This window comes from Somniosus microcephalus, chromosome 7 (genome assembly GCF_052327205.1).
Source record: "Somniosus microcephalus isolate GS21.2 chromosome 7, FLI_Smic_1.0, whole genome shotgun sequence".
Taxonomy (NCBI): Eukaryota; Metazoa; Chordata; class Chondrichthyes; order Squaliformes; family Somniosidae; genus Somniosus; species Somniosus microcephalus.
Genome location: NC_140993.1, coordinates 280,257,176 through 280,277,676, shown reverse-complemented (window position 1 = coordinate 280,277,676; position 20,501 = coordinate 280,257,176).

The window sequence follows — 20,501 nt, the reverse complement described above, 5'->3', positions numbered from 1 at the left end:
AGTGGCGCCCGCCCAATGTGGGCGTGGCGCTATTAGGAATTGTAAAATGGAACGTTGCAGAGGCCCTGTGGGCCTCGGGGAGCGCAAATTAAAGGGCACCTCCACTGACCTATAAAGCCCAGCCATTTTGCTGCAATGACTTCACTGCTTTGGATTTCTACACAGAGACCAAGGGACAGAGATTCCAGATTTGGGACAAGATAGGAGAGGTCTTTCTGGCTTCTGGCCAGTGCTTTGACATTTGACTCTTGCTGATTTCACTGTTGCGACCTTGATTATGGGGGCTGCATGGGGGGCCAACATTGAGTTGCAGCATTATGTGCGGAGGGCTCGCAGACGCTGTGAGAGACGGGCAGCCATGCGTAGACACAGAAGGGCCATCAGGCGTCGCCAACGTAGGCCTTACGCACCCAGGCAATACCGGCAGCAGGTGTCCTATGTCACCATGTCTGCGGCACTTTGTGTAAAGAGGCTGCGCTTCAGAAGGGAGGTGGTTGGAGAGATCTGCCAGCTGCTTCACGCAGATTTGCAGCCACAGCTCATGTCCAGGACGTCTCTCTCAGTGGAAGTGAAGGTCACGGTGGCTCTCAGCTTTTATGCAAGCGGCTCGTTCCAAGCCGCTGCTGGGGACATCGCGAACATCTCCCAGTTCGCCGTACATCGCTGCATCCATCAGGTCACCGATGCACTGTTCGCGAGGAGACACCAGTTCATCTCCTTCCCCATGACCCAACAGAGGCAGCAGCAGCGTGCAGTGGGATTTGGCAGGATCGCGGGCTTCCCCATGGTGCAGGGCGCCATTGACTGCACGCATGTGGCTATGCGGGCACCTATAGACAATCCCGAGGTTTACCGCAACCGCAAGGGCTACCATTCCCTCAATGTGCAGCTGGTGTGTGACCACAGGCAGCGCATCCCAGCTGTAAATGCCCGCTTCCCAGGAAGCAGCCACGATGCTTTTATCCTGCGCCAGACTACTGTGGCTGACATGTTCCAGGCACAGCCTCCACCAAGGGGATGGCTTATCGGGGACAAGGGCTACCCTTTGTGCACATGGCTCATGACCCCGCTCCGCGCGCCCAGGACCCCAGCGGAGGACTCATACAACGAAAGCCATCAAGCAACAAGGAACGTCATAGAGCAAACCATAGGCGTCCTCAAGCAACGCTTCCGCTGCCTGGATCGCTCCGGCGGCTCTCTACAGTATTCGCCGGATAGAGTGTCCCAGTTCGTCGTCGTGTGCTGCATGCTGCACAACCTGGCTATCCGCCGGACGCAGGCACTGCCACCTGACATTGCACCACCACCTGAGGAGGACGAGCAGGAGGACCATCAGGAGGAGGAGGGGGAGGAGGAGGAGGAGCAGGCCAGGAGGGGGCCAGAAGGCCCAAGGGCCGTACGCCGGGGGCTTATTGCTCGACACTTCTAGGCCCGCTGTGAGGGAATGGCCTGTGGGAATGAGCGCACCTGAAGGCAGCCGCTCCGGAAGCCGTCAGCCAGTTAACGCAGCAAACACTTGAAACATGACACCTGGACAAGCTGACAAACTGAGGCCCCTTCCCACATGAAACTCAAAAACACAGAAGACACCCAAAAAACAGTCACAAACATATGTCACTCCCCCAACCTGGGGAGGACTAACAAAAGTTGGCCATCCACATGGCCTTCAACATTGGCCGTAACAAAAAAAGGGCCCCCCTCGCCAACAGAAAGACCCCCATAAAAACAAAAAATGCCTTCAATTTCGGCCATCCACAAAAATCAGGCCCCAAAACACAATCCCCCCCATATATACAATGCCGCAGAGACCACACTCTAGCGGCTGTGCCGAGAGGGCGAGTCCTTAGAGAGCCTTCCCCGGCCCCTGCCCGGCCTACTGCTCCGCCTCAACATGGGCCCTGTGGCGGCCTCAAGGCTGGGGGAAGGCTCATGAGGGCCCCCATGCGTCGCGACAGATGGCCTTGGGGGTCGGCCAACACGACGCACGTCCCGGGAGGGGCCGGCTGCTGACTGGTTCGGCTGTGGCTGGCCAGCATCAGTGGCAGCAGCAGCTCCTCGCACCCTGGCTGGGGGAGTGGCAGTGTCGGATGCTCCAAGGGGGGCAAGCTGGCTGCTGCCAGGCGCGCGAGGTTCAGCAGACACAGTGGCAGTCGTCTGGCCTGGCAGTTCAGCTGGCGCAGCTATGTGCTGGAGGCCAGGCCGCTGTGTTGCAGCAGGGCGGCGGGTGCGGGTGCGACGCCTCTGCGTCAAAGCGAGTGTGGCAGAAGTCAGTGACCGCACTGCCCGGGTATGTGCCTCCAGCTGCTGTGACAGTGTTTCGAGGGAACCACCTCTCTGGCGACTCTCCTCCTGCAGTGCCGCGAGTAGTTCGACCCCCCTGGCGTGCGCTGCGGCCAGTTGCTCCACCCCCCTGGCCTGTGATTGGCCGAATGCTGCCACACTCTGAGCCAGGGACTCGATGGCGTGCGGCATCTGCTGCACAACCCCCATGAACTCATGGTGGCGCTGGTCAGACGCCACCGAGATCTCTTGCAGGAGGCGCACCTCCTGGCCGAGGCCACTCTCCGGACTGGAGAGAGGACTCTGCAGCTGGGGAGAAGCCGGCCGAGCTGGCCGACCCCTGCCGCCTGCCTGGACCCCACTGCAAGCAGGATCTGCCCTCCCCTGCAACACCTCCCCCTGGCTCTCCTGCATGCCAGATGTCCCCCCTTCATTGCCATCCCCTGGCACGGCTGAGGGCTCGCCCGATGGCCCGGCTTCCTCCTCGTCCTGGACGTCCTCCTCCTCCAAGGGCCTGGCACCCGGCGCCTCAGGGACCACCTCCTCCTCAGCAGCTGAAAGCAGGAAGGCACAAGAGTAGCTTTAAAGTGAGGACAGGGCGTCAGCGAGGGACGCCTGAGCGGTGGCATTATGCGCATTTGTCCGTCAGTGGGAAAGGATTTAGATCGGAAGCACTAGGGCAACGAGAGAGCTGCAAGCGGTCATCTCCTTACCAGTGGCTTCCAGCACAGGGTCGGCATCCCCGATGGCTACTGGGCCAGTCACCCGGGGACGCAGGAGTCCAGCGACGCTCTCCTCCAGAGCACTTAGAGCCTGGTAGTGGGGCCGTCCACCACCGGTCTCCAGCCGGCTGCGCGCATTTCTTGCCAGCTTGGCCTGCAAGAGAAAGGACGGACTCTAAGTACAGTGTGGTGCCCTGTTGCTGTGTGTACTGCCTCCCATGGTGGAATAGCCTGGCCAGTGTGGTCAGTGCAGAAAGTGCTGCTGATGATCATGCCAGTGGCATTGCTGCGTGAGGAGGGCTGCCCATTATGCCTTTGAGGTCCCTTTGCCCATAGTGTGAGGCTCACATGCAAGGATGAGGAGGACAGTGGAAAGGGTGATGTAAGAAAAAGGAGACTTACCATCAAGTAACTTTAAAGTAAGCTTTAAGTAACTTATAAACACACTATATACACGAGAGGTCTTTACCATGCCTCTGGTAGAAGCCTCTTACAATACTGAACAGACCAGTATTTATACCAGTCCAACAGGAAGTGACATATGACAGGAAGTGAGGTATGTACACAGTTCATAGTTCATAGTTCACAGGAAGTGATGACATAACTTCCCGGAAGTTATCATTTTTATCACATTCTTCCCTCCTGCAGGATTAGGAGGCTGTGGTCTACCTTTTGGTCCGCAGCCGCCGAACAAGGAAGAGTCGCACCCGTTTGGATTCCCGTCGTAGAGGGTCGCTGGTCCGCTTGCATGCGGTTGGCCATTGGTCAGAGTCTGTGTGGCCTGGATTGCCCTGTGAAGGGTCGGGGAGATCATGGCTTCGAGTACGAGCCCCAATAGGTTCAAAGTCGGACTGCCTCTGTTCAGAGGGAGGTGCAGAGCTGGTCTGTGGCGGATCAGTACTTTCATGCGCGGTACTGGGAGGGTCGCAACCTTGAGCACGGGGTTCTACCGGCACCAAGCTAGTTGGTGTCCGATCAGGATCCTGGAGAGGGGTACCCGATAGGTCCCAAGAGTTTCCTGGTGAAATGCCATCACCCGATGTCCCACTAGGTCCTGGTGGGCAGGGAGCCAGATCCCGTAATGATACGGTAGATTCTCGGCCGTCGGAATATCGTATGTTTGCATAGGTGGGGTTGGCATCGGTTAGTTCGACCTCGTCTACAAGAGGGTCATTTTTAGACGTCCAAACGTATCTTCGGAGTAATACAGGTCCAGGAGTAGTTAGCCATGACGGGAGTGATGTCCCATGAGATGAGCGACGCTGGAATCCAAAGAACCGCTCATGAGGTGTAGTATTTGTGGCTGTAGAAAGCAGGGACCGTATAGAGTGCAATGCATCCGGAAGCACTGTTTCCCATTGCTGGTCTGGTAGGCCCCGAGATCTTAAAGCGAGACGTACGGAATTCCAGATGATACCGTTATACCTCTCTACCTGCCCATTTCCGATGGGATGGTATGGTGTTGTTTTGCTTGTAGCAATTCCCCGTTCTGAGAGGTAGTCCTTGAGTTCCCTTGACATAAAGGATGGACCCCGATCTGAGTGAATATAAGCCGGCATGCCACAGAGAGAAAATACCTGCTCAAGGCAGCAGATTACTGTGGACGCCAGCATATTGGAGCAGGGGAAGGCAAACGGAAAACGTGAATATTCGTCGATCATGGTGAGCAAATATGTGTTCCGAGTTGAAGAGGGCACTGGGCCCTTAAAATCGATGCTAAGTCGTTGCATCGGTTGGGTTGCATGTATGAGTATACCATCTGAGGGGCGGAAGAACTGAGGTTTTAATTCCGCACAAAGCCAGCATTCTGAGCATATTTTCTTTACATCTCCAGTGGAAAAAGGGAGATTCCGTGATCGTACGAAATGTAGCATGCGCGTAACGCCAGGATGACACAAACCATTGTGGACATCCATGAGAGTGGAGGATGACATAGTGGAGCAGAATGCCCGTGTGAGGGTGTCCGGGGCCACATTCTCCTTGCCAGGCCGATAGAGAATGGTATAACCAAAAGAGGCCAGTTCCATCCTCCAAAGTTGTATTTTATTATTCTTAATTTTGGTTCGTTTTCGATTATCGAGCATGAAGGCGACTGATCGTTGGTCCGTGATCAATGTAAAGTGCTGGCGAGCTAGAAAATGGTTCCACTTCCGTACTGCCTCTATGATGGCTGTGGCTTCTTTCTCAACCGGAGGATAATGTAGCTCGGCACCTTGTAAGGTCCTGGACATAAATGCTACAGGACGACCTTCCTGATTCAGAGTAGCCGAGATCGCCACCTCCGAGGCATCACATTCAACCACGAAAGGGAGATTCTCATCAATGGAGTGAAGAGCCGCTTTCTCCAACTGTTTTTTGAGAAGGTTAAAGGCTGCAACAGCCGCTGTTCCCAGTGGAAATGATCTAGCATGCAGCAAGGGTTGGATTTTGTCCGAAAAATGAGGAATCCATTTAGCGTAGTATGCAAACAGACCGAGAGCCCGACGTAAAGAAGCCGGATTCTTAGGTGACGGGAGCTCTTGGAGCGGGCGAAGTCTTTCTGGGTCTGGCTTAATGATACCATTGCCTACGCAGTAGCCAAGGATGTTGATGGTCGGTTGCGACTCAACAGATTTGGATTCATTCAGGGTCAAATTACGGCAATGGAGGGCATCCCGAAATTTTTGGAGGTTGGAGTCGTGTTCCTGTTGATCGTGACCTGCAATGGTAATGTTATCAAGATAGGGAAAAGTGTCCCTTAGGTTTTCCTGCTTAACCAGGCCATCCATTGCCCGTTGAAAGACAGCCACTCCATTTGTAACCCCGAATGGGAGGCGACAAAATTGGTACAGCCGTCCATTAGCCTCAAAGGCTGTGTACTGCTTATCTGAGACCTTCAAGGGTAACTGATGATAGGCACTTTTTAAATCGTAAGTTGAGAACACTTTGTATTCGGCCAGTTTATTAACCATATCATCAATGCGTGGCAATGGGTAGGCGTCCAAGTCGGTATATTGATTGATGGTTTGCGAATAATCGATGCATAGTCGCTGTTTGTGAGGTTTTAGAGGGTTCTTGACAATGACGACTTGAGCCCGCCAGGGCGACGAACATGGTTCAATGATATCCTCTGCTAGAAGTCGAGAGATTTCAGCCGCAATAAAAGATTGGTCTTCCTGATTAAAGCGCCGTGATTTCGTTATTATCGGTTGGCATTGAGGCGGAATACTGGCAAATAATGAGGGTTCATCAAGTGAAGCTGCTGATAATGCACAAAATGGTAATTTAGACGGTATATTAGAAATAGTAAGTCCGGGTTTGGATCCACCAAACTCAATGGTGAGTTTCTTATGCTGTTTTTGGAAGTCCAGCCCTAAGAGGAGATCACTACATAAGTCCTTGAGCACCGAAAGTCGGGTGGAGGGATACATACGACCATGAAGTGTCATATCAACAACACAAAAGCCGGAGATTCTGGTATTAAGTGATGACTGGGCCATCGCAATTGCCTGGTCCGATGGGAAGACATGTAGTTTCAATTTCGCAACAATCTGTTCCTTAATGAAACTATCAGTACTTCCTGAGTCAATTAAGGCATCTAAGGTATGCCCTTTAATTGAAATTTTTGTGGCTGCATGAGACAGGTTCTGTGGGCAAGCAGCTGTAATTGGTGTCGTTGCACAGAGAGTGGCTAAAACTCTCGGTGTGCTTCTTCGGGAGAGAGCTCGAGAGGAAGCTTGATAGGTCCTAGCTGGAGCATCTTGATAGGCCCTAATTGGGGCAGTTCGGTAGGCCTTAGCTGGATTGGCCCTCGTAGAGGCCCTTGATAGGTAAACTTTAGCAAAGTGTCCTTTTTTCCCGCAATAACTGCAGATTGCATTGCGAGCAGGGCAGGTTTTCCTAGGGTGAAAAGCATCTCCCCAAAAGAAGCATTCCTTCCTAGATTGCCAAGAGGCTGCTAAAGTGGGGTCGTCCTCCTCTTCTTCATCAGAATTATCAGAATTAGATTCCCCCATGATAGGGTTCACCTGAGACCGCTTGAATTGTCTGGTTGCAGCTACAGCAGCAGATCGAGATCTGGGCAGCTGATAGAGGTCTGCATTTCTCTTTGCCAAATCCAGTGAACAAGCTAGGTCAAAAGCTCTTTGTAGCTCAAGTGTTTTACTTTCTAGTAGACGCTGGCGTATAAATGGAGAGGCAATCCCGCAGATGAAAGCATCACGAATCATTTCTTGGCGGTACAGCTCAGCTGAGGCTGCCTGAAAGTTACAATCTACGCTGAGCCTGCGAAGTTCTTGCAGGAATTCGTCAATTGATTCCCCTGGCCCTTGTCGGGCTGTGGCCAGTAGATGTCCAGCATAGACCTCATTTGGGGTCTTCGCATACAGTTTCTTAAGTGCCCGAATCACCTCTTCGTAATTATCCCATTCATCAACATATTCGAACACTTTTGGGGTCACATAATTGACAAGTATCTTCAATTTAGCAGGAGCATCCGCTTTACATTCATCCAGAAAATTCTCAAAAGTACGATACCAATGCTTCCATACCCTGCCAGCTGCTGGTGTATTCGGGTCCAAGTCCAGACGAATAGGTCTAAGGATTTTCTCCATGATGGGTGGTTCCCTGGATCCTTAACTTCCGAGTTTGTCTGAAGGTCTAGTATTTGTCAGTGTAAATATTAAGTTACTTAAATTGATGTAAGAAAAAGGAGACTTACCATCAAGTAACTTTAAAGTAAGCTTTAAGTAACTTATAAACACACTATATACACGAGAGGTCTTTACCATGCCTCTGGTAGAAGCCTCTTACAATACTGAACAGACCAGTATTTATACCAGTCCAACAGGAAGTGACATATGACAGGAAGTGAGGTATGTACACAGTTCATAGTTCATAGTTCACAGGAAGTGATGACATAACTTCCTGGAAGTTATCATTTTTATCACAAAGGGTACTCACCTTCACCAGCCGACAGAGGTCATTGAACTTTTTGCGGCACTGGTCCGCAGTCCTGGGCACATCTGAGTTTGAGGAGACCCTGCGTCCAATGCTCCTCCAGGCTTTCCTGAACTCTCTCCTGGGAGCCTTTCTGCCATTGTCCGGGCACAAGATGGGTCTTCTCTCCTGGACAGCATCAATCAGCACCCTCAGTGCATGGTCTGAGAAGCGCTGGGCTCTTTCACGGGCCATCTCCATCTGTTCTGGCGCTATTTTGTCCCACCAGCACTGTTGAGGCCTAGCAGCAGGGCTCCAGTGTGCAGGGCGTGGCAGCAGTCAAAGTTGACCCTTCCCCCTTTAAGAGCAGGCCGGCGTCAGGGTGTCTGCTGTCAAGCAACACATGACCGCACCTGCGCTGCGCCCGGCATCAGCGTTATCAGGCCGCAGCGCCGGTTTAGCGCCGGAACCGAGCATTGCAACGCCGGTTTCAGCGCTCGCCAAAACTCTTGGCCAAAACCACTGAATTTCAGCGCGGTTGCCTGCAGTTTCCGGCGGGCGCTAAATTTACCGAACGCCCGACTTTAGCGCCCCAAAACTGTGCAAACTGAATTTCTAGGCCAAAGTCTCTCTGCTGTGTTGCGTTGCGGGATCTGTTGGATTGCATTAAGTGACGTATTGTGCTAATGTATTAGAGCCTGCAAGTGCCAGACGAGCACCTCTGACAGGGATAGTTACAAGTCAGGACCGCCACCATCTAGTGGTGGACGATAGGTAAGACCTCTGAGAACGAGTTACTAGGGTGGACCGGAACGCGGTAAACTAGTGGAAAAAAAAATGAATACATTATGGCGGAAGGCGGAGGCCCAGACTGGGGTCCGCCAGGATCGATGAGTCGGCTCTATGCTGACGACCAAAAGGGTTTGATCGATAAAATGAAGAAAGATGGGTGGGATCCACTAGAAAAACCAATAACACAGCGGGAGTGGTGGGAAAAGCAGAAACAAAAGAAAACTAAGAAAGCAGGAGTAATTTTAATACATCAGGTAGTAATGTTAACAAAAAGGGTTAAGGCACAAACCAGTAAGATGGAAGAACAAGAAATAAGAATAGCAGAATTAGAAACTTTAGTAGAAAGGATGGAATTGACAGGCAAGGGAAAAGGAGACGAACGGGATAAAGAAAACCCCCCGCCGTATGCCTCGGCTCCACCTAGAGACGAAAATGATATTCCAGCAGTGCCGATGGCACCCGTAATACGACACCCAGTGCCAGCTCAAAGTCGATATCGGGCTTTCTCCCCTCTTGAGAAACAAGCCATTCTTAAAGATTTAGGAACCCTTAAACCTTGTAGTCAGAACTCAGAGTTCTGGAGGAATTTAGAGGAAATATGGGAAATCCATGATTTACATCCTCGAGACATCCACCAGTTAGTTAGGGCGAAATGCCCAGCCGACAAATGGAGAAATGTAAACCCCGCTGCAGGCATGCAAGACGGAGCGTGGGCAGATGCAGTACCTGCGGGTGCCGCACTAGCGGCACAGCGGGCAGCATATGGGCCCTTTAAGATCGCAGTAGAAACGGCACTTGGGGCCCCTACTATAAACTGGGGAAAAATCCAATCAATAAAGCAAAGAAAGGGAGAATCTAGTAGTGATTATGGAGAACGATTGTTTGACGCCTATTGCGAATCGTCAGGGCAAGCAAACCCACAACGAACAGACCAGCCCTTCATCCAGATGTTTAAGGATGGACTCTCATCGGCACACCAAGCCATCCTAAAAATGGGGGTAGTAGCTGCCCCTACGTATGATCTCGCAGTTCAATGGGCATGTCAGATAGACGCAAAGGAATCTGAACACACCGAAAAGGGAGGTGTAAAAGTTAAACAGGAAAGGGTAGCAGCAGGGGAGGCATCACAATCAAACAAGAGGATTCAGGGGAACTGTTATAATTGTGGGAAGATGGGACATATGGCAAAGGATTGCAGGAGTGAAAAGAAAGGGGGATGTGACTATTGCGGTAAGCCAGGACACCAGAGTTACAGCTGTTGGCAGAAGAAAGGAAACGTGGACCAGACACAGGGCGCTTATCTCAGTCCGGAGGATAGAAGGGACTTTCTTGAGTACCTCAAGTCAAAAGGGAAGAGTCAATGACGGGAGGCGGCCCCCGTAAAAGGAGGCTCGGATAGCCGAGTCTATGCAGCAGCATTATTAGGGGGCCGACCATGTGAAATGTTAGTTGACACAGGAGCCTCAGTATCCTTGACTGATTTGCCCCTTCCAACAACCAAGGAATATGTATATATAGTAGGATTAGGGGGTATAAAAATTAAGGCTTATAAAAGTGAGGTACAAGTTTTAGAGTTAACAGGAAAACTCCTCCCCGCCCAATTTTATGTGTGTCCAAATAACGAAGGTACCATATTAGGAATAGACTTGCTAAAAGAATTTAACATATTGGTGGACTCCGCGCAAAATAAAATTGTTTGGTCCAAAGGAGATGGGTCCAAGGTCAGTATAGATAAACCATGCACCAATTTGGCTAGGGTAGGGAGTGCAGCATCTTTGAGCAGGGATTGGGAACTAGAACGGAAACCATACGGGACCATATGCAAAATTATGAAAGGGATTTGGGCTAAGACAAAACAGGACACCGGACAGGTAAAAATGGAGCCAATCACGGTTCCAGGTCCGGAACACAAGCCCCATAAGCAATACCCTATTAAACCAGAAGCCCGGGAAGCGGTACAAGAAATAGTGCGTGATCTGGAAGAAAGGGGCATAATTAGGATTACCGAAAGCACGACCAACTCGCTCGTATGGCCAGTCACCAAACCGGATAAATCATTCCGACTGACTATTGATTATACGGAATTAAACAAGGTAACGCCCAAATTGCACCCAATAGTGGCCAGCCTATCCACAATCTTCACAGAAATCACAGAAACCCCACAGTGCAGATAGAGGCCATTTCGGCCCATCGAGCCTGCACCGACACATATCCCACCCGATCCCTGTAACCCCTACAATCTTAAATGCCTTGAACTCGGAGCACAAGATTTTTACAGTTTTGGACATAGCTAATGGATTCTGGTCTTTACCTTTAGACCAGGAATCCCAGAATAAGTTTGCCTTTACGGTCGGGGAAAGACAGTATACATGGACTAGGCTACCTCAGGGGTTCCATAACAGCCCGGCGGCATTCCACCGGGTAATGAGTTCACTGTTAGAAACAGTGAACCTCAACCTGTACCGCAGCACTGTATTGCAATACGTGGATGACCTGTTAATCGCCTCGGAAGATGAGCATGGACATGCAGCTGCATTAACTGAAGTCCTACAAGCCCTGGAAATAGGAGGGTTCAAGATAAACCCTAAGAAAGCTCAAATCGGGCAGAGCACAGTTATTTACCTGGGACAACAATTGTCACAGGGGACCAGAGCCATGCCAGGTGACCGACGGAAGGCCATACAAGAGATGCCCCGACCGGTCTCAGTACGAGGAATCAGGAAGGTTTTAGGTCTCTTTAATGATAGTAGGAATTTTATAGCGAACTTTGCAGCTATAGCGGAACCCATCCAGAAATTGGTGAAAGGGGGGAGTCCCGGTAATACCCCGGTAGAGTGGGGACCAGAACAGGAGCAGGCATATGGGAGTTTAAAACAAGCGCTGATAGTGGCCCCTGGCCTCGGTCTACCCGACATGAGGAAACTATTCCACATTCATTGTGAAAACGAAGGGGGGGTTCTACGCCGCCGTGATAACCCAACAACATGGGGACAGGCAACGGCCGGTAGCATATTACTCCACTAAACAGTCATCCATAGCCGCTGGATTATCACGATGTGTAGCAGCACTGGATTGCGCAGCGTGGGCGGTAAAGGTTAGTGAGCCCACAGTAATGACCGGGGACATTATCCTCCATACCAGACACACGATAGTAGAAATGTTAAATAATAATAAGCTACGGTCAGTATCTAACATGCGAAGGGCACGTTGGGAGACGGTCCTAATACCTAAGGACGAATCAGTGGTAATTGTTAGGGATAGAAACATAGAAACATAGAGATAGGAACAGGAGTAGGCCATTCGGCCCTTCGAGCCTGCTCCGCCATTCAATGAGATCATGGCTGATCTTCGTCTGAGATCTTAGCTGATCTTACCAGTTCAGTACCCCGTCCCCGCCTTTTCTCCGTAACCCTTAATCCCCTTAGCCTTCAGAAATATATCCAATTCTCTCTTGAAAATATTTATTGAATTAGCCTTCACAGCCCTCTGTGGCAGGGAATTCCACAGGCTCACCACTCTTTGAGTGAAGAAATTCTTCCTCATCTCTGTTTTAAATGATTTGCCCGCTATTTTTAGACTGTGGCCCCTGGTTCTGTGCTCCCCTGCCATTGGAAACATTCTCTCTGAATTCAGCCTGTCCAGGCCTGCCATAATTTTATATGTTTCGATGAGATCCCCTCTCAATCTTCTAAACTCCAGTGAGTACAAGCCCAAACTATTCAATCTCTCCTCGTAGGTCATTCCCGCCATTCCAGGTATCAGCCTGGTGAATCGCCGCTGCACTCTTTCCATGGCAAGAACATCCTTCCGCAGATGGGGCGACCAAAACTGTACACAATACTCCAGATGCGGTCTCACCAGCACCTTGTACAGCTGTAGTAAGGTATCCCTATTCCTATACTCGAACCCCCTTGATATGAAGGCCAACATACCATTTGCCTTCTTAATCGCCTGTTGCACCTGCATGCTCTCCTTCAGTGACTGGTGCACAAGAACACCCAGGTCCCTCTGCACTTCCCCATCTCCCAATCTATTGCCATTTAGATAATAATCTACCCTCCTGTTTTTACCCCCAAAGTGGATAACCTCGCATTTATCCACATTATAGTGCATCTGCCACGTATCCGCCCATTCCCCCAACCTGTCCAAATCGCACTGTAGCCTCCTGACATCCTCATCAGAGCCCACCCCTCCTCCTAGTTTAGTGTCGTCAGCGAATTTGGAAATATTGCATCCAATTCCCTGATCCAGATCATTTATATATATTGTGAACAGCTGGGGTCCCAGGACAGATCCTTGTGGCACCCCGCTGGTCACTGCCTGCCACTCCGAAAACGAGCCGTTTATTCCAACTCTCTGTTTTCTATCCGCCAGCCAGTTCTCTATCCACGTTAATACTTTGCCCCCAATCCCATGAGCCTTAATTTTGCATGATAATCTTTTGTGTGGAACCTTATCGAAGGCTTTCTGGAAGTCAAGGTACACCACATCCACTGGCTCTCCCCCATCTATTTTACCAGTTACTTCCTCAAAAAATTCCAGCAGATTAGTCAAACACGATTTACCCTTTGTAAATCCATGTTGACTCTGTCCGATCCTTTCCCCATTTGTCAAGTGCTCCGCTATTTTATCCTTAATAATGGACTCTAGCATTTTGCCCACAACCGATGTAAGGCTTACTGGTCTATAATTCCCTGCTTTCTCTCTACCCCCCTTTTTAAATATTGGGGTAACATTAGCTACCCTCCAATCCACGGGTACTGTTCCCGAGTCAATGGAGTTCCGGAAGATGATCCTTAGAGCATCTGCTATCTCCAGGGCCACCTCCTTAAGTACCCTAGGATGTAGTTTATCAGGCCCCGGGGATTTGTCGGCCTTCAGTCCCCTCAACTTACCCAACACCATATCCCTAGAGATACTAATTTCTGTCAGCTCCTCCCTCTCATTAGTCCCTATGTTTGCCGATATTCCTGGGAGGTTATTTGTGTCCTCCTTTGTGAATACAGAACCAAAGTATGAGTTTAATTGGTCTGCCATTTCCTTATTCTCCATTATATATTCTCCCGAATCGGACTGCAAGGGACCGACTTGGGATTTTACCAGTCTTTTCCTCCTGATATACCGATAAAAGCTTTTGCAGTCTGTCTTTATGTTTGCTGCAAGTTTACTTTCGTATTCTATTTTCCCCTTCCTGATTAATCCCTTTGTCCTCTTTTGCTGTATCCTGTACTGCCCCCAATCTTCCGGTCTGGTGCTTTTTTTTGCCAGTTGATATGCCCTTTTTTTTGATTTTATGCTGTCCCTAATTTCCCTCGTTATCCACGGTTGAGCCACCTTTTTAGGTTTATTTTTATGCCAAACCGGTATAAACATGTTCTGGAATTCTTCCATTCTATCTTTGAATGCTTGCCATTGTCTATCCACTGTCAATCCCCCCAGAAACACCACCCAATCAATCTTACCCAATTCCCGTCTCATACCCTCGTAATTCCCTTTATTTAAGTTCTGGACCTTAGTCTCTGATTCAATTTCCTCACTCTCCATCTCGACTGAGAGCTCGATCATATTATGATCGCTCTGACCCAAGGGGCCTCGTACAAGAAGATTGTTGATAAGTCCCTTCTCATTGCACAATACCCAGTCTAAAATGGCCTGATCTCGAGTCGGCTCCTCGACATATTGGTCCAGATAACCGTCCCGAAAACATTCCAGGAATTCCTCCTCCTCAGAATTTTTACTAATTTGGGTAGTCCAATCAATATGTAAATTAAAGTCACCCATGATGACAGCTGTGCTCTTATCGCACGCTTCTCTAATTTCCCTTTTTATGCCTTCCCTCACCTCCATATTACTATTTGGAGGCCTATATATCACACCCACTAACGTTTTCCTCCCCTTGCTATTTCTCATTTCTACCCATACAGATTCCGTTTCATCCGAGTTAATATCCTTCCTTTCCATTGCATTAATCCCCTCCTTTACCAGCAATGCTACCCCACCTCCCCTACCTTTTTGCCGATCCTTCCTAAATATTGTATATTCCTGGATATTAAGTTCCCAGCCTTGCCCACCCTGCAGCCACGTTTCTGTAATCCCAATCAAATCATACTTGTTTACCTCTATTTCCACAACTAATTCATCCACCTTGTTCCTAATGCTTCTAGCATTAAGATACAAAGCCTTCAGGCTTGCTTTTTTCACACTCTCATTATGAATTAGTTTGGCCCTTTGTGTTTCTCTCCTTTGCTTATTGCTTCTCACCTTTCTACCATCTATTTCTGACTTCATATGACTTCCCTCTTTTCCACTACCTAGGTTCCCATCCCCCTGCCAAATTAGTTTAAATCCTCCCGAACCGCCCTAGAAAATATTACCCCGAGGACATCGGCTCCCTCACAGTTCAGGTGTAGACCGTCCCCTTGGTACAGGTCACTCCTCCCCAAGAACTGGTTCCAATGCCTCAAGAATTTAAATCCCTCTCCCTTGCACCACTGCTCAAGCCACGTATTTAGCTTATCTATCTTACTCTCTCTAAACTTATTAGCTCGTGGCACTGGTAGCAATCCAGAGATTACTACCTTTGAGGTCCTACTTTTCAATTTAGCTCCTAACTCCCTAAATTCAGCTTGTAGGACCTCCTCCCTCTTTTTACCTACATCGTTGGTACCTACATGTACCACGACAACTGGCTGATCCCCCTCCCCCTTCAGAATGCTCTGCACCCGCTCCGAGACATCCTTGACCCTTGCACCAGGGAGGCAACATACCATCTTGGAGTCTCGGTCTCGGCCACAGAAACTCCTATCTATCCCCCTTACAATTGAATCCCCTATCACTATAGCCCTATCCCTCTTTTTCCCGCCCTTCTGTGCAGCAGAGCCAGTCATGGTGCCCTGAACCTGGCTGCTGGTGCCTTCCCCTGATAAGTCATCTCCCCCAACAGTACCCAAAACGGTAAACCTGTTTTGGAGGGAGATGACCGCAGGTGACTCCTGCACTACCTTCCTGCCTTTACCCTGCCTTTTGGTCACCCATTTACTGTCTGAGCTAGCCTTTACCTGCGGTGTGACCAACTCACTGAATGTGCTATCCACAACATCCTCAGCATCGCGTATGCTCCAGAGTGAGTCCATTCGCAGCTCCAGCGCCGCCATGCGGTCTGCTAGGAGCTGCAGCTGGACACACTTCCTGCACACATAGTTGTCAGGGACAGTGTCCCTGATTTCCCACATGGCACAGGAGAAGCATGACACGGGTCCGAGCTGCCCTTCCATGACTTAACCCTTACAATACCCTTTTATTTACTACGATTTAGCTTAATTATTGAATTCTACTTAGAATAAGTTTGTGAAAGTACTCACCAAACAGTCACCTACCTGTTTTCTGGTGTTGTATTTTCACTGCCGCCTCCTGTCCTGGAACCTTCTCCACCTAGGTTAGGCTCCTGAAATAAAATAAATTGAACCTACCTTTTCAACTTCCCCTAACCCCTAAAAGGTTAGAGGAGGTGGAAGGGTGGGAGACACTACACTGTAGTGTTTCGGGTTTAGCAACAGCTCCACCTATATAAGAGTTACTGGCCTCCTGCTCTCCCGACTGCACCAGCTGTGAAAGAAAAAGCCCGCGAAAGGTGAGCTTTTAAACTCACCAGTTACTGGCCTCCTGCTCTCCCGACTGCCCCAGCAGTTACTGGCCTCCTGCTCTCCCGACTGCCCCAGCAGTTACTGGCCTCCTGCTCTCCCGACTGCCCCAGCTGTGGTCTCGGGCCTCGCCTCTCTCCGGTTTTTATACCGGGCTCTGACTCACTGCTCCCGACTGGTCTCGGGCCTTGCTGGTCGCCGGGTTTTCTCCCGAGCTCCTCCTCGCTGCTCCCGCTGGTCCCGACTGGTCTCGGGCCTCGCCTCTCTCCGCTTTTTATACCGGGCTCTGACTCACTGCTCCCGACTGGTCTCGGGCCTCGCTGGTCGCCGGGTTTTCTCCCGAGCTCCTCCTCGCTGCTCCCGCTGGTCCCGACTGGTCTCGGGCCTCGCCTCTCTCCGGTTTTTATACCGGGCTCTGACTCACTGCTCCCGACTGGTCTCGGGCCTCGCTGGTCGCCGGGTTTTCTCCCGAGCTCCTCCTCGCTGCTCCCGCTGGTCCCGACTGGGGGAGAATCCCGCGGAAGGGATCCTGGGATCAGGGGAACCCCACGTATGTGCAGAAGTAGATGAGGAAGTAGATGGAGACCCTTTGGAGGAAGATCCTCTGGAAGACCCACAGCTTACCCTGTACGTGGACGGCTCCAGAAAATATGTTGACGGGTCTCCCCGAACTGGGTGGGCAGTCGTAAATGAAAAATTAGAAACAGTATTGTCCGGCAGATTGGACAGGGCATTATCAGCCCAAGTGGCAGAATTAGTAGCACTCACTGAGGCCCTGACCCTGGCAGAAGGAAAAACAGTAAATATTTACACAGATAGTAGATATGCATTTGGAGTGGTGCACGTTTATATGATAGCTTGGGGAAGAAGGGGATTTGTCACTGCAGGAGGAGATCTTATCAGACATCAACAGCGAATAGGGGCCCTCTTGGAAGCTGCAAAAGCACCAAAGCAGGCGGCAGTAGTAAAAATTAAAGCCCATCAGAAGGTAGAAACCCGCCAACAAGAGGGCAATCGGGCCGCGGATTTGGCAGCGCAGCAGGCATTAGAACAGGAACTACCGGTAGCAAGTACACAGGTAGACCAGATAGACATCGGAAGGTTGCACCAGGATACTGCGCCGGGAGAAAGGCAGGAATGGTATCGGGTAGGAGGTAGAGCAGATGATCAGGGGGTTTGGCGAAAGAACGGGAAGGTAATAGCCCCCGCTTGTATTCGACAAACACTCTTGGAGTTACACTATGGCACAGATCATGCGGGCAGAGGGGCGATGACCCATCTGGTAGGACAAGAATGGTGGTGGCCAGGTGTAGGAAGGGATGTAGCAAAGTATTGTCAAAAGTGTCTGACATGCGCCCAGCATAACCCAGGACGGCCAGTAAAAATACGAATGGCCCACCAGCCGAGACCTAGAGGCCCTTGGGAAAAGATACAAATAGATTTCACCGGACCATTACCAAGTTCCAGGGGGAAGAGATATTGCTTGGTAATTATAGACCAGTTTACTCGATGGGTCGAGGCCTTCCCTACTAGGGACTGCACAGCCACCACAGTGGCAAGAATAATGGCAGAAGAAATAATTCCCCGATGGGGAGTACCAATCCAAATTGATTCAGATCAGGGGACACATTTTACAGGGATAGTAATAAAAAAGAGATGGGAATAAAGCAAAAATTCCATATTCCCTACCATCCCCAGAGTTCGGGAATGGTGGAACGAATGAACCGGACTTTGAAAACAGCCTTAGCCAAGGCGTTAGGGGAAAAGCAACAGCAATGGGTAAATGTATTACCAACCGTGTTAATGAAGTTAAGGGCGAGCCAAACCGAACGACGGGTTTATCCCCTTACGAATTAATGACGGGGAGAGCGATGCAACTCCCCCATGGAATAATAACAGGAGGAGAGGATATAGGCCCTCTGAGAGATAGAGTCCGTAGGTACGTCTTGGAACTAAGTAACCAGTTAAAGGAAATGAGACAGCAAACTAGGGATAGACAGGAGGAAAGAGATAAAGATTTGGAATTGACTGCACTTCCACATATCCCTCCAGCGGGAACTAAGGTAATGGTTAAAATTTTACCAGAAAAACCAGGCTTTGCCCCAAAATGGTCAGGACCGCATCAAGTCCTTATTAGTGGGGATACGTGCGCATGTATAGATATAAAGGGGATGGGGCGGTGGAAACACTGGACTCAACTGAAGGTCTACAAGGACTAAAATACATATTTGTATATCTAACAGGTGATACCTGCAATCAATCTCAATAACCCTTTGGAAAATTGTTAATACGTCTTTAAAATGTATTTGACTATAGTATTGTTTTGTGGAATATGTGTGGCATTGACCAAAGTGACATGCCACCCGGCATGGGAAAAGCGAGAATTACATGTTAATACCTTTTTGTATATAAGTTATGTGTATGCAAGGGACAAGGGAGAAAGTGCATGTTGGGTATGTAGCCATATCCCAATCCACTCCAGAGGGGGAATCCCTCTTAGACCAGTACCATTGAATGTAATTTAAATGGCTGAGTGGTTAGTTAGTAGAAACAATACGAGCAGTAGTACTAATGGTAAGGACACCCAGAGCAGAAAACGGGAGGAACAAAGAGTACAGTTCAGGAGTGCAGGATATCCCTTAAACATGTTTGAAGGATGGTACAAACCCGTGTATAATATAAGCGAAAAGCCACCGTACCTTATCCTCACAAACACAACTGGGGTAGGAAGACCCGTTGGGGCGATATGTTGGATAAGGAATGTAAGCAGAGGGGAAGAGGGGAATCTGGAAGCAGGAAACAGTCGTTGTAAACATAATTGGACAACCCTCGAACAAGGTTCACCCTTAGAAGTTTGGTGGTTTAACACAACTGGTTTAACAAACCTCACTAGTGGGGGGAAATGGAACGGAATCACAGGGAGTAACGGCGAGTCTGGCTTTTCCACATTCACAACGAATATGAACCTAACTGCCTATAACGGGACCTATTTTATTTGCGGACATAAGGCATACCCATAGCTTCCACGAAATTGGACTGGGTCCTGCTATTTGGGATATGTGGTGCCATACATCCATCACTTGCCCTCCCTAACAGATCATCACCATTATCGCTCCAAAAGGGCAATTACAGAAACAGAGCGGTTCTTCGCTATTTTATTCCCCGGGTATGGGACGGCTAGGGCAATAAAGGAAATTCGACTCGTAGCATCGGTATTAGAGAAAGTAGCTAATGACACAGCTGAAGCCCTGTCTGAAATAAGTGCAGAAATGGTGGCTATGAGAACAATAGCTCTCCAGAATAGGATGGCCCTTGATTATCTCCTAGCTAAAGAAGGTGGCACATGCGCAATGATAGGCGCTGAGTGCTGCACCTACATACCAGATAGCTCAGAGAATTTAACCAATTTGGCCGAGCATATACAAAAGGAGGTAAAGAAATTACACCAAACCTCAGGGGAAGGTTGGTTGGACTGGCTCTTCGGAGGATCATGGGGATTGTATTTGATACATGGATTTATAATTGTTGTTGTAGTGATGACAATATGTTGTGTTATGACAACGATTTTGAAAGTATGTTGTAAATTGGCCCTCGCTGACATTCCAGTAGCATCTGGAGATGCGATAAAACCCTGGCTATCAACGACAGACGAACTGCAAGCAACAGGAGAAGACAACGAGGACAACGAGTCTCACATGTAAAGAGTCACATGATGAGCAACGAAGGACGAGCTCAGGACAATTGAGCCCAACCCTCAATACAGGGTGACTACCCGGTGGATGGCAAGAAGCGGCATTGGAAGTTGGTATCCCGGGGCAAAATCTAAATTTGTACCGGGACCAATAGGAGGGATTGAAGGATTGGGATTTGAACCAGTTGAATGTTGCAGTCGAGCGACACAGCAGGACAACCTAGTTTGTCGAGACTAGTTTAAAAACACAATGGACTGAACTACAAAAGTGATTAAGCATGTGGAGATATGAGAAGCTGCAATAACAAGGTTAGCCATGTCCAATCATGAGTCACTGATCGGCCAAAGCCACAATGAAGTAAGAAAGGACCCTGCTGTCCAGATAACTGGACAAACTTAGATAAAAGACAGAACTAAAAGAAGGGGCTTAGCTAACGATGTAAAGTTATAATTAGGTTG